The 16,733-nt window shown below is 25.6% G+C and overlaps 1 pseudogene; it reads right to left on the reverse strand.

The window, feature by feature from the left end:
- Window positions 1-11,870: 11,870 nt before the first annotated feature.
- On the reverse strand, window positions 11,871-12,260 carry LOC149056803 (protein GVQW3 pseudogene; annotated as a pseudogene).
- Window positions 12,261-16,733: the final 4,473 nt, after the last annotated feature.

Here is a 16,733-nt window from a genome sequence, read left to right on the forward strand (position 1 = left end):
AACAAGTAGTGTGATTTTTTTTTTAATATCTGCATTCAATTTTCCGAGTTTCTAAAATAAAAAAGCTGTCAGTTATAATCTGCAATAATTAAATTATATATATATATATATATATATATATATATATATATATATATATATATATATATATCTACAAACTCAATTTCAAATTAAGTTCAAACGATTTTTCTACCCTAATTTTTATGTTTCAAAATTTATATTCTACCAAAAACCTTGAAAATTCATTGAAACATCACAAATATTATCATTAGATTTTCCACATTAGTCATAACATTTGATGAATATTTTATAATTATAAAACATATTATTATACTGTTATTCATTATTATCGGGTATTCTCTGTCTATTATAGAGAAAAGTAAGTTGATTTAATTTTAAATAATTATTTAATTTTACACGATTTATATTAATATGAATCTTATATATATTTTAAGTTTAATCTTATGTGTTTATTATATACAACATGATTGAAATAAGTAGCTAGTATGATTTTTTTTTAAATATCTTTATTTAATTTTCCGAGTTTCCATAACAAAAAGCTGTTAGTTATCTATTATAATTGAACATGAACCTTAAACTACGTATATATAAAGTTTAATTCTATTTATTTCCTGATAGTAGACATATAAGTATGAATATGTTATAACTAAAAACTCTTTTTCAATTTAAGTTCAAATGGTTTTTCTACCCTAATTTTTATGTTTCGAGATTTATATTCTACTGAAAACCTTGGAAATTCGTTGCACACATCTCAAATCAATCACTAGATTTTCCACATTAGTCATAACATTTATATGAATATTGTATAATTATAAAATTTATACTACACTTATTAATTATTATCGGGAATTATCTGTCTATTATAGAGATAAGTAAGTTGAATTAATTTTAAATAATTATAGAGTATTATACACGATTTATAATATGCATCTTATATATCATTAAGGTTGAATCTTATGCTTTTATAATATTCAACTTAATTTAGATGAGAAATGGGGTTTTTTTTTAATTTAAAATCTATTATAATTAAATATTCACCTTAAACTACCTACGTGTTTATAATGTTTAATTATATGCATGGCCTGATAGAAGGCATATATTACTACGAATATGTTATAACTAAGAATTATATTTCAAATAAGGTTCTAATGATTTTTCTACCCTTATTTTTGTATTCCGAAATTTATATTCTATCAAAAACCTTAAAAATTCATTGCAAACATTTCAAATCAATCACTAGATTTTCCACTTTAATCATAACATTTTATGAATATTTTATAATTATAAAATATATAATACACTTATTTACTATTTTTGGGTATTCTCTGTCTGTTATAGTATTACGTAAGTTGATTTAATTAAATATTAGCCTTAATTTGCGGGTATATAATGTTTAATTCTATGCATGGCCCGATAGTAGACATGTAAGTTATAAGAATATGTTATAACTATGATCTCTTATTCAAATTGAGTTCAAATGATTTTTCTATCGTAATTATTATATTTCGAAATTTATATTCTACCGAAAACCTTGAAAATTAATTCCAAACATTTCAAATCAATCACTAGATTTTCCACTTTAGTCATGACATTTGATGAATATTTCATAAATATAAAATATAAGTCGTAAGTGGGTCAATTGAGCACACTTTTTTTTTTTTATCAACATTAAAAATCATAAATAAAACCATAAAAAACATAAACATTAAATAAAAACCGACCTTATATTTTTATATTTTAAAAATTACAAAACATCTAGACTTATTTGTTAAAATTACAAAAAACATAAACTATTTTTAAATGAATCTAAATTTATATTTTACCTATTAAACAATTCAAAACTAGTAGATGTATTATTATTATTATTAAAACAATTTTCTCTATAAATATAAAATATAAACAATGGATTAAAACAAGTACAATAAAATTATTGGTCTTTATGAAAAGATAAAAATAATGAAGGATTATTGCAATCATTAAAAACAGGGGAAGTATTTTTATGTCCAAGATGTCAAGATTTTAAGAGGCCTGATGAATTTACTAAAAACCAAAGATGGTCTAAGGTTTGTATGAAAACCACAGTTAATAATGATTTTAAAAAATGCGAATGTGGAAAAAAAATATTTAAGATGTTATAGCAATCATTTGCTATCCAAATATCACATAAAGAGGTTATATAATATATCCAAAGAGAACATTTCACAAAAATGAATTCATTAAATAATATAAAAATAAAAATTTATTCAATAAATTAAAATAAAAAATCACATAAAGAGGTCGGATTATATATCCAAAGAGAACATTACTCAGAAATAAATTTTGTTATTAAAAAATAAATTCATTAAATAATATAAAAATAAAATAAACAAAAAATTTCTTTTATAAATAAAAATATGAAAATAAAAAATACAGTCACAGAATCATATTATATTTTAAAAAATGAAAGTATCTGAGCTTAAGTTAATAGCAAAAAAATACGATATAAAAAATGTTTGTAAAATGAAAAAAGATTGTTTAATAGAAAATATAAAAAAACAAGTTGCATTAAAAATGTTAGATAAAAATCCCTTCTGTAAGTTAGATAAAAGTTTATTCAAACAAGAAAACAACTCATTAAAAAATATAGATAAAAATGTAAATTGTGTATGCAACCTGAACATTTAAGTGATAGAAAAAAAATAATATATTGTAAAAAATGTAACAGGTATTGTTATAATCAAGAATGCTTAGATAATCATTCTAAGGTATGTATTAAGATATTTAAATTTGCTGAATAGTATTCAGAAACAATATAGTAGTAACAAGAAAACGTACAGTAAATATTATACAACATAAATGTGGGTATAGTGAAGGTAGAAATTGTAATGAATATGTAAAAATAAATGAACATAAATGTTATATGTAGCCTATAAACCAGAAAGGTGGTATTTGTAATATGATTGATTTTACTAAATGTAAAAAAGGTAATATCAAAAATAAATTTTGTTATTATAAAGAAAAATATATGTTTTTTGATTATGAACCTCAAAAAGAAACAGGAATTCATATTGCAAATAAAATAATTGCACATGATTTTGATGGAAATAAAATTATGTTTGACACAAATGAAGAATTTTGTAATCATATAATATCCAGGAAATATAAAGGTTATACATTTATAGCACATTATGCAAAAGGATATGATTCACAATTTATATTAAAATACTTGGTTGATAATACTTTAAAGCCATTTACAATTTATAATGGTACAAAACTAATGTTATTAGAAATTAAAAATTTAAATATAAAAATAATAGATAGTTCTAATTTTATTCAAGGTCCTATCAGTAGTTTTTGCAAAACGTCTGGTCTCAAAGTACAGAAAAAAGGTTACTTTCCGCATTTTTTTAATACAGAAGAGAATACAAATTATATAAATGTATTGCCTGATAAAGAATATTATGGATACAAGACAATGAAAACAGAGAATAAACAAGAATTTGAAAAATGGTATGATACTAAAATTAAAGAAAATTATATATTTAATTTAAAAGAAGAATTAGAGCCGTACTGTAGTTCAGATGTAGATATTTTACGAAGAGGATCTTTAGAATTCAGAAAGCAATTTTTAGAAATAGCTAATATTGACCCTTTTCAATATATAACCATAGCAAGTGTTTTTATGGCTATCTATAGGTCAAAATATTTGATAAATGATACTATAGCTATTTTAAATAAAGAAAAGAATGAAAATATTCAAAACAATCTATATCATGGCTACAATATTTTAATAACAAAAATATCTGCCACGCTTTAAATGGTGGTGAAAAAATAATAGCAGGATCTAAAGTAGATGGTTATGATGAAAAATCATTAACAGTTTATCAATATCATGGATGTTTTTGGCATGGATGTCCTAAATGCTATAAAGATAGAGAAACTATAAATAATATAAATCATAAAACAATGAAGTATTTGTTTGAAAATACAATTGACAGAAGTATGCAAATAAAAAAATCAGTAAAATGCATTAATCTTGTTGAAACATGGGAATGTGATTGGATAAATAGCAATACATACAAAAAAATGGATAAAGCTGATATAGTTGAACCTATTAATCCAAGAGATGCTTTCTTTGGAGGTAGAACAAATGCTACAAAATTAAGAGTAAAAAATACAAAAATGCGTTATATTGATGTGTGTAGTTTATATCCAACTGTGAATTATTATGATTATTATCCTGTTGGACATCCTGAAAAAATATTTAAACCAAAAGTATATGATAAAAAATGGTTTGGATTAATTAATGTAAACTATTACCTCCAAGAAATCTTTATCACCCTGTACTTCCAGTTAAAATAAAAATGAAAAAAAGTGAAAAGTTATTATTTCCTTTGTGTTATAAATGTGCTGTAGACCAAAAATAAAGATGTGATCATTCTAAAAACGAAATACAATTTATAGGAACATGGACAACAGATGAAGTTAATAAAGCTTTGGAAAAAGGATACATTATAACAAACATTTATGAGGTGTGGAATTTTAAAGAAAAATCAACAGATTTATTTAAAGACTATGTTAAGGATTTTATAAAAATTAAATTAGAAACTTCAAAACATAATTATAGGTCTAATGAAGAGTATATAAAAATAATTTTTGATAAATTGGGCATATTATTAGGTAAAGATAAAATAGAAGATAATCCAGGTAGACGGGCTGTAGCAAAATAGTGTTTATGTAGTTTATGGGGAAAATTTGGACAACGGCAAAAATGAAAAAAAACTGAGTTTGTTACAGACCCACAAAAATTCTACAAGATATTATTAGATGATAGATTAGAAAATATAAATATAAAATTATTAAACGATAATATGATACAAATTTGTTATAATTATAAAGATTATTACGTTCAAAATTTTCAGAATACAAATATTTTAATAGCTTTATTTACAACATCTAGTGTGAGATTAAGATTATATAAAATGTTGGATAAATTAGGTAGATCTGTAGTTTATTTTGATACCGACTCTATTTTCTATATCGATAATGGTGTTAATAAAATTAAAACAGGAACATTGTTGGGAGAATGGACTGATGAATTAGGTGAAAATGTATATTGTATATATAACAGATTGAGCATCGACAGGTCCTAAAAGTTATTATTATAAAACAAATTATACTAAATTTAAAACTGTTATAAAGGGTTTTACTTTAAATTATCAAAATTTATTAAAACTTAATGGGGAATCAATGATATAATTAATTTAAGAAAATAATAATAATAATATAGAACTAGAATACAATCAAATAACACGTAATCCACTTAATAAAACTTTAGTTAATAAAACAGTTACAAAAAAAATCTCTTTTGAATATGTTAAAAGAATAATATTACCAAATTATGATACAATACCATACGGATATACATAAATATTTTTTATATAATTTAAAAATGATATATTTTTAGAATTATGGATTCCATTATTTAATAAAAAAGAAATTTTAATAACTGAGAATTTATGGGATTTTGTGATATTAATAACGCGTCCGTTATTTTCGGACGCGTTAAATATAGAAAGAAATGCATAATTTTATAGAATTATAACATGATTTATAGAATAATAACATGCGTGAATTTCACACACATGTTATTATTCTATATTATAATTAGGTATCAAGAATTTTAATTAAATTTCCTTTATTATTTTCAATATCTTTAGGGTGTATGGAAATACACCCTGAAATATCATAGTGTATAAAGGTTAAAATGTCACTAGTTATTAATATATTTTTTCTTCAAATAATGGAAACCAAATATCTTTGAACCACCTATTACCTACATTTAAATCATATTTTTTATCATTTTAATACTGAGATATTTTTATTTGACTTCGCTCCTACGAAGAGCGCGCTGCGGCATTTATTAGAACAGTTAAAATCCCAAAAAAATCACAGAGATTTGAACGGGCTACCGGCAGGAAGCATGCTGTCGCATTAACCATTAGACTACAGGCATTTGTTGATAATAAGAAGGAAAAAGGTATATTTAAGAGCACATATTATATTATATTATATTAAATTATAATATTACTAGAAATTAGTTAATATTATGTTTTAATGAAACAACTTTTTAAAGAATTACATTTTTTTACACTTTGCAGACAATCATTTTTACATTTAACACAATATATATTACCCATTTATAAGAAATTAAATTAATATAATGTTTAATTATACTGTATACTTGTAGCCGTTAAGTTGTGTCTGCTTTAAGTATTTTTCTCTAGGGAAAAAGTTAATAGTTTCTTTAAAATTTGCTTCTTTTAAACATATACTATCCTCGATTGTTTTATTAGACTTATACATCAATGTCAATTGATTATAAAATTTATAACAAATTCTGTATTCTATAATTCTTTCATTAAGCTTATAAGATTTTTCAAAAATGTCTACAATTCCAGTTAATAATGAAAACATTGTTAATAAAGGTAATAAAACATATCCAATTGGTCCAATTTTACTCAGAAACAATTTTAAAGCTAGTAAACAAAAACTGACTTTTGTATAATAATTGTAACTTTTTCTATAAACTAATATATTTTTTTCTAAATATGTTTCCATTTAAATATGACTATTTATAATAACTATAATTAAAAACGCGTCCCTTTTTCGGGGATATCTATCTCTTACTATATTTTTTATAATCATTTATAAAAACTCTAAAAAATGAACTTTTGACATCTTATGCCTAATTAATAACGTGTCCCTTTTTCGGGTTTAATGTTTTTATGATTTCAGGATTAAATAAGCGACAAATTCAATATTTTTTATTTTATTGCTATCTTGATCAGAAATAAATAATTTAATATATTTAAAATCTTTTACATTTAGAGGAATATATTTAATATCATTAGCTATATATTGTCCTTCAACATCACATTTGATTACATATAAGATATCACCGTCTTCATGCAAATATTGTTCAGTTTTATGGTTATAAATGGATTTTTCAATTATATTACAATGTATTTCCAAAAGTTTATTTACAAAATATTGACCATGTATACTATCCGACCCAATATGATTATAAACATATTTATCATCAAATCCTAAACTAAGCCTTAGATTTTCATCCAATAAATAATAATCTTTAGATGTAATTGTTATATCTTATTTAGTTATTTGTTTGTTGGATTTTTATATTAGATGGTAGTAATTTATTTAATTGATCAATACTGTAATTTTTCTTTTCTATTACAGTTTTGATATCTTTTGTTTCAATAATCCCATTTATATCTTTTAAGAATCTTTGTGTGTAAAATGTTGGAGGTTTTAATCCTATTAGCGTGTAAGCAATGTCTGGTGGTGTATACTCAATACCAAATGCTGCTCCTTTCCCTTTAGGACATCTGGACATGTTTTATTTATAGGAATGATCTGTTTTTTAAAGTCTCCAATGTAATCAAAGCCTAAGCAATTTGATAAATATTCATCAAAACATAGACCGATTGAGGTTGTAATATTTATAAAACCTTCAATTAGTTCAAGACTTATTTTAGGAAAATCCTCCACAAATTTAGCTCCGAATGAATTAAATACATTTTCAATTTCACTTAATGAATATACACCTATAAATATTGTACCTAACGGGATTTGACCATTTCGACCTAATCTAAATTCACATTGTTTCTCTATATTTATATATTTTTCATCTGAAGTAGGATAGTAAATCATTATTTTGTTACTTGTTTTTATAAAATTTAGATATTCAAAACCCAGATATTTTTTTAAGTTTTCATCTAGATTATAGTAATGCTATGGACTAGCGTCCCGCATTGTCTAGTTCACGGTCAACTAGGTACCAGCCGAACCTTTTGTAATTATAAGAGAGAAAGCATTTCGTGGAAATCATTGACGTTAGGGCAACACGAAATCATGTGGTTAGACGACCATAAAAGATCATTGATAGGCGAGCACAGGATGTGGGGTTATGCATCAATAAAAAAGTTACAAGAAACAATGTCATAATGTAATATTATAATGTATATTTTTACATAATAATAATGTTAATAATAATATAAATTATTGAGGTCTGTAGCTGCATGTGATACGCATTTAGCTCGTACGTGGGCGAGTGGCATTTCCGTCAATCTAGATAAGTATACCACATCCGTGAGAACAGCGACAAGAGCAAGTAGACTATGGGAGTAGAGGGTAGCACTATATAAGAGACCCCGAAACGGCCTGGCCTGTATTCAGACGCGACTTGACCAGACTAGCCAGAGCACCTTCACGCCAGTCTGTTGTTTAATTTAATTTATTGGACTTAGAAAATTTCTTATAAACAATATTTTGAACTTAGAAAATATTCGAGTCCGAATTTATTCTAATCATTCAGAATACTTAACTTACATTCAGCTTTCATGTTATAAATAAATATATGTTTTACCACAATAAATAAACAATTAATCTAATTAAGAACAATTCTACGTTGTGTAATTAACTCAAGAGTCACCTTCCAAACATCATCCTTGACTACTGATACCTGTAGGCGACGTGATCACTACAGTAACACGGGGATTCAATTTTAACCTTTTTACAACAAAAGATATAACTAAAGGACTGATTAATTTATTTAGTTGCTCTTTAGTATATTGACCATTATTGATATTAATTATGTTATTGTTAGTTGTAATTTGGCAATCTTTTCAATTTTAATTAAATTATCAGAACGGGGAAATGAGAAAGCATAAAGTCCAATAGACATTTTTTTTGTTTTTCATTATGTATATAATGTTCTAAATGAATAGATATGATTATATAATATGATTTTAATTAATTTCATTTATTAGTGAAAAAATATTAATAAGTTATTCAAACTCTATCAAATTGATTGATTTCCCACTGTCAAGAACTTTTTTTCCTTTATATATGATATACATTTCACCATTATATCTATCTATATCTTGTTTAGAGATAGTGTTAACAAATCTGTAAGGTAATATAATATATGTTTATTATTTAATAAAACAAAAACTCTTTCTACATATTTTGTAGTTATTTTTTTAAAGGATGTTATTCTATTTTTTTTCATTGATATTTAGATTAGATAATTGTATATATTTGTATTTGTATTTGAAATATTCTGTATTTAATTCTTTTATTAAATTATCTGCAACATTATCTGGAATGTCAGCTTCAAACTCTAAATGATGGTATACATTTCCATTATCAAACATTTTTTCATGTCTGTAATAAATGTAAAATGTATTCCACTGAAAATCATTCATTTCATATAGATTGTTAGAGATAATTCTTAAATATCTATTTGGTAAAAAGAGTTTATATTTATTATCCAGTATTACAGGGATTTTTTCATTTTGATTAGTGTTAATAATTTCAAAACCAGTAACTTCATACTTTTTGTTAATTTCCAATTCTGATAATTTAATTTATTTGTTACCCTGTTTATTTAAACGTACTTTTAAAGGTATTGCGTCAGAATTTTTTAATTCAGATATTTTTTATTTTTTATATTATATTTAGTAAGAGACAATTTTAATAGGAAATTTAATTTATAAGCTTATATTATTTTTCTTTATTAAATGGATAAAAAATATGAAATTACATTGTTTCATTTAGATGATAATATTATATCAGAATCAATATTTCCAATACCTATGAGATGTTTAATTATAGGATCGTCCGGGTCGGGGAAAACCAATTTATTAAACAAATATTATTATTAAGTATTGGATTCCTTTTGAAAATCTTTATATTTTTACAAAGAATATTAAGCAACCAATCTATGAAAAAATAAAAGACATATTTGATGGTGTGGATGATGTTGAGGCATATATATCTAATGAAGAGATAGTATCTGTTGATGATTGTGAATCAGATAGTTTAGTTGTTTTTGATGATTATATTTTAGATAAACAAGATAGAATAAAAGATTATTTTGTAAGATCTAGATCTAAAAATATTCCGTGTATTTATATAAGTCAGAATATTAAAGTTTATTAGATTTAAAAGAAATAAGAACAAATTGTAATTTTTTAATTATATTTAAGCAGTCAGATTTTTATATTAGGAGAATATGGAAAGATTTTTTGAGTAATGATATAGCTTTTGATAAATTTAAAATTTATGTTCAACTTGCTGGAAAAATAAGTTTGGGTTTATATCTATTGATTTAACAGGTATACACATTTATAACAAATTCAGCAACGCAAACGTAAACCCAAACGTAGATATTAATGCAAACGCAAACCCAAACGTAGATATTAACATAAACATTAACGCAAACGCAAACGGTTATTAAAATTTTTTCATATTAAATGGATATAAAGGATATGAGAAATATTTTTTTACAAGGAATGAAAAGGTTGGAAAAAGATAGAAAAAGAGGAGGTTCTGTAATGAAAAAAATGAAAAAGTTTCAATTAGGGAAATAGACAGAATAATTGAACTTAAAAATAAGCTAAAGAAGGATTATAAAAATGCGGCTTTAAGAAACATATATGCTGAAGAAGAAAAGGAAAAATCTTTTGGACCAGTAACAAATGAATTAAAAAATATTGTAAATGCAGTTAATGAATTTAAAGAAATAAGTATTAAAACTGACGAAGATATGAAAAAAGTGATGGTTCCATATAAAGGACCAGAAATATTAAGGCTGACAGATGGTTCAAATACTCCAGTTAAATCACCTCTAGAAATAAGGTCACCAATTAAAAAAAAATATGCCCTCAAAGAATATAATAACTTTAGGTCCAAATACAACCAAATATTTACCTCGAATTAATAATTCAGTTTTTGGATTATATTATAATACTCATAATAAACAATATATGATTGGAAAAGATGTAGTAGTATTTAATGATGGTAATTTAATTTAAATGGAAAAACATATGAAGGAACAACAGGATTATTTAATTTATTATGTTATTCTGTGTATGCAACCCCTAATTATTATACAGAGACAGATTTTGACAATTACAGTAGAACCCCTCTCATACGCCCTCGGCTAGTCCGCCGCTCCGGTTGATCCGACCATAGTATTATTGATATGAATACTATGTATGTAATTTAAAAAGTACAATTTGATTTTCCAATTTTTTTAGATACGAGGTGTGGCAATTAAATAACGAGAATTTTTAATTTTATAACATTTATTTAATATTTACAATAATTTATGCGCCCATGCCTTCACAGTACTCTCCTCCGAGTCTAACACACTTGGTCCAGCGTTCTTCCCATTTCTGGAAGCACTCCTGGAAGTCTCCAGAAGTTAAACTCTTCAACACCGTTGTTACGGCACGTTGAATGTCCTCCAAATCCTCATAGCGATGTCCTTTCATTGGTTCCTTTAACTTTGGAAATAGCCAGAAGTCCAGTGGAGCCAGATCGGGGCTGTACGGGGGGTGGGGGAGCGTTGTTATGTTCCTACTGGTCAAAAACTGTTGGACTTTTAATGAGGAGTGTGCAGGCGCATTGTCATGGTGAAGGATCCAACCATTTTTGGCTAATTCCGGCCTTACACGAGACATTCTATGACACAATCGCTTAAGAACTTCAATATAAAATACTCCTGTCACTGTTTGACCTTGTGGAACAAATTCTTTGTGCACAATACCCCTAACATTGAAGAAACAGATCAGCATGGTTTTGATTTGGCTTCGAGACATCCTGGCTTTCGTTGGGCGCTCTCCCCCCTCTTCAATCCACTGTTTGCTCTGCCTACGTGTTTCAGGGTCATATTGATATACCCAGCTTTCATCTGCCGTAATAATTGAACTCATCCAGTCACGCCCTTCACTCTGAATTCGTTCAAGAAAGTCCTCACAAATCGACCGTCGCAACTCTTTTTACTCCACCGTCAGCATTTTCGGAACAAGCTTTGCACAGAGCTTGCGCATCAGTAAATCACCATGTAACATCTGGCGAATGGTTTCTTTATTGATCCCGAGTTCACTGGACATCATTCGGACTGTGAGGCGTCGATCAGTTCGCACCAACACACTCAAACGTTCAACATTTTGCCTAGTGTGCACAATTTTAGGGGCACCCGACCTTGCATCATCTTGCGTCGATTCTCGACCTGATGCGAAACGTGATGCCCATTCATACACACGTGGTTTTGATAAGCAGTCATTACCGAACACACGCTGCAATTTACGAAAAATTTCGGCCGTTTTTTCACCAGATTTCACCAGAAACTTGATGACGATTCGTTGCTCGTTTTTCACGTCACACATTTTTGTACGTCACGACACTACACTACTAACTTTAAAAAATCGGGGAGCACAAAATATAACACCGATCACTATCAAACTTGGCAAACTTGTGTATTACCTCGTGAACTTTAAGTCAACAAATTTTCAAGGTATCAGTGTTACCACTATAGAAGCTAGAAACAAATTCTCGTTATTTAATTGCCACACCTCGTATATAAAATTAATTGCTAGTTTAATATTTCCCTTATTAGACTTAGCTAAGTCTAGAATATCATTTGCTAAACAAAAATCTATAACTGGCTTTTTTTCTAAGTATTGTAAAATACAATACATTTCTAATATAATCTTGTATGTAATATGTAAATAAAAATGTTCTGTATATTCTGATAATCCGATCTTTTTCACGTTCCGATCATACCCACAGTCCTGAAGGTGACGGATTAGAGAGATTCTACTGTATAAAGATATATTAATTCAGACTGATTCAATGTATCAAAATAATGATAAAAAAACTGGGCTTGTTAAATCAATTAAAGGAGAAAAATATTTGAAAATGACGTATTTGGCATAGTTTACCTGAAAATGTAGCCAAAAAGGAAAATATTTAATTTAACTGATAGATAAAAAAATAAACTAATTTATGCTAAAAATAATAAAAAAAGTGTGATTAAAAATTACAAAATCTTAATTTGGAAATATGGATAAAGTAGTTGTGTTTTTACCTCTTATTATAGCAGGTATAGGAGCCCTTAGTTAGTGCATTAGCCGGAGGTGCTAGTGCTATTGCAAATACCGTTATCAATACAAAAGATAAGAAATTAAAACGAGATGAAGCAGAAAGACATAATAAAGCAATGGGAGAGAATGTTAAAAATATTAAGACTTTACAATTGGTTCAGGACTAAAAAAAACAAAAATAAAACCATTAACTAATTATGATATTATTGAAGCAGCAAAAAATATAAAAAATTTTAGAGGTTGTTTTATGAAAGATGAGTTACATGCAGTGCCTTGGAAAAATGAATGTGGAATATTAAATTTAAATAATTGTAATCAACCTGGTTCACATTGGGTGGCGTGGTTAAAAAGTGATAAGAAAAATGTATAATTTGACTCTTATGGAGATTCAATTCCAATTAAAGAAATTGTAAATTATTTAGGAAAAGATAATTTATATTACAACACTGAACAATTGCAAATTATAATGATTCACCTATATGTGGTCATTTATGTTTAGATTTTATACAGAATTATAAACTTTAATAAATTTTTTCATTATAAATGGAAAATATATTTGCTAATTATGACCATGCTATTATCTGTGAACAAGATAAGGTGTATTGGCCTATATCTTCATCAAATCTTAATTCTCCTAATCAAATCACTACTTATAATATAAAGGAAGAAAATAGTTTTTTAAATATTAAAAAAGCAAAGTATCAAATTTCTGGCTCTGTCTTACAATCTGATGGTTAGGGGTGGGATTTTGATGCACTTTGCATTGTTTTTCAAAGCTTACTGTGCAATGCTCGTCTTGTCACAAATTTATTTTATGTACATTTGAATGAGAATAAGAAAGTTTATTTTGCATTTTTTAGTTTTTAGGTCATTTTCTTAATTTTTTAGGGCATTTTAGAGTTTTTGGAGTATTTTTTGAGTTTTTGGAAACCAAGTGTATGAATTTGAAATTTTATTTTAAGATTTTAAGATTTTTACACCAACATGGTTTTTAAATAAATATAACAGATTATAAGTAGGTACTCCTAATTCGTATTATATTATCGGAAAAGGTTTGAGTAACTTTTTATTGTAATTTATACTAAAATTATTAAAAATTAAAAAATTTGTGGATTTATTGCCCTTTTTTAGGGCATTTTTAGGGGTTTTTAGGGCATTATTTTGAGTTTTTAGGTCATAAAAGCATTTTTTTTAGGACATTTTTCGTGGTTTTTGAGGGCATTAAAATCCCAGCCCTACTGATGGTAATAACTACCCAGCAGATTCAAAAATATTGTTAGTTGATAATTTTGTTCCATTTTTGTTTAAATGGATTTGTGTTACACAACATGGTAAAGAAATAGATAGAATTGATAATGATGGAAGATGTAGTTTAATTAAAGGTACAGTTAGTTATTCTGCAGATCTTAGTGGTCCCACAATAAATAGTGGATTTCAATCAAAATTTAATAAAGGTGGTTATTTGAGTGCTATTGGCAAATTGTCTAATTTAGGTTTAGGATTTTTTAAAGATATATAATATCCAGTATATAAAGGGGGTTTTGAAATAAGTTTTTTAAGACGTTCTGACAATGATGCTTTATTTAGAGATAAAAATGAAAAAGGTGATCTAGCTGGTGTTGGAAAAATTGTTATTGATGAATTACTTATTAGAATACCAATTGTGACTTATGATGATTTGAATAAAACTAAGTTGATAAATAAACTAAATTTACAGTCTAAAAGAAACGAATATAATATGTTTGTATTCAAATCATGACAATGTATTGAAGAAAGAAATATTAGTGGTAAAACACTAACCAAAGACATAACAAATATGTATAGAAATATTAATAATCCTTTGTGTGATATCATAGCTTTCCAAACAGATAAGCTAGATAATCAATTAAGAGATCCAATACAGTTTGATAATTGTAATTTAAAAATATTTGGCTTGATATTGATAGTATTAGATATCCGGAAGAACTATTGAATTTAGATTTAAAAAAAGAAAAATTTAATATTGCTTATGATATGTTGATGGATTATAAGCATGTTTATAATAGGTAGATTACATCGAGATTTGTCTTTAATGTATATAAGTCCACAACAATTTAAAGATACCAGACCATTTTTTGTAATTAATATGAGTAGGCAGCCATCACAGATTTCTGGATCTAAAACAAGTATTGTCTTACATGCAGACTTTAATGAAGATGTGCCTGCTACCATTTGTTATATTTGTTTAGTATCTGGTTCAGAATTTTTTTATGATCTTCCAAATAGGTAATACAATTAGAGAAAATATATAGATAATAATATCTTAATTAAATGGATTATTGTAAAAAATGTAATACAAAAAAGAACAATATATCAAAACCACCCGAACTTTATTAGGTTAGGTTAGGTTATTATTATTAAACTTTAAGTTTATTAGTTATTTAAACCAGCTAGAAAACATTTTGATACAAGATCTTTTATACAAAGAGGTATAAATGATACTTGGCAAGCTGATTTATACTGTTTTTATAGACCAAAATCAAAAATTATTGATCCCAATTATAATTTAAGAAATAAATATAATGCAATTAAAGTTAATGATAATCATAAGACATTGTATAAGGCTAATAATGGCTTTAAATATATTCTTAATGTCATCGATACATTTTCTAATTATGTTTATTCAATACCTTTGAAGACGAAGTCTGGATTGGAAGTATCTAAAGCATTTTCACAAATATTTAAATATATTGTACCAGAAAAATTACATGTTGATAAAGGAAAAGAATTTTATAATAAAGATTTAAAACAATTACTAAACAAATATAACATAACAATGTATAGTACTGGTACTGATAAAAATAGTTCTATGATCGAATGTTTTAACCGTGCATTAGGTGATAAATTAAAGAAAGTACTTTATTTAAATAATGTCTCTGAATTGCCGAAGATTATTAAGACATATAACAATACATACCATAGAACAATAAAAATGAAACCTGTTGAAGTTAATAAGAATAATGAGTATGATTTACATAATAGTGTTTATAGCTATGATATTAGTAATTCTATACCTAAATTTGAGATAAATGATAGAGTTAGATTATCATCAATAATTGATGTATATAGAAATAAATTAAAAACAAATTGGTCTAAGGAAATATTTACAATTGAAAAAGTTTTTATATCAAATGTTGCTTATTATAAAATTTATGATATAGAAGGTACATTTTATGAAGAAGAATTACTGTTATCATTATTATAACTCTATGAATAATGTTTTTTTGTATTGTTTAATAGGTAAAATATAAATTTAGATTCATTTAAAAATAGTTTATATTTTTTGTAATTTTAACAGATGTCTAGATTTTTTTGTAATTTTTAACATAAAAATATAAGGTTGGTTTTTTTTAATGTTTATGTTTTTTATGGTTTTTTTTATGATTTTTAATGTTAATAAAAAAATAAAAGTGTGCTCAAGTGCCCCACTTACTACTAATATATTATACACTTATTAATTATTATCGGATATTCTCTGTCAATTAGGTGATAGTAAGTCAATTTAATTTTAAATAATTATTTAATTTTACACGATTTATAACATGCATCTTATATATGTTTAATGTTTAATCTTACCTATTTTTATATTATATCCAACATCATTTAAATAAGTAGGGTGATTTTTTTTTAATATCTGTGTTATGTATTATAAATATGAATAATAACATAAACGTATTATATAGACATTTATTGTTGACAGTATAAATCGTAATGACG

Source organism: Diuraphis noxia, unplaced genomic scaffold, assembly GCF_037042655.1.
Source record: "Diuraphis noxia isolate RWA-SAM2 unplaced genomic scaffold, SU_Dnox_SAM2 contig0003, whole genome shotgun sequence".
In the NCBI taxonomy this organism is placed as follows: domain Eukaryota; kingdom Metazoa; phylum Arthropoda; class Insecta; order Hemiptera; family Aphididae; genus Diuraphis; species Diuraphis noxia.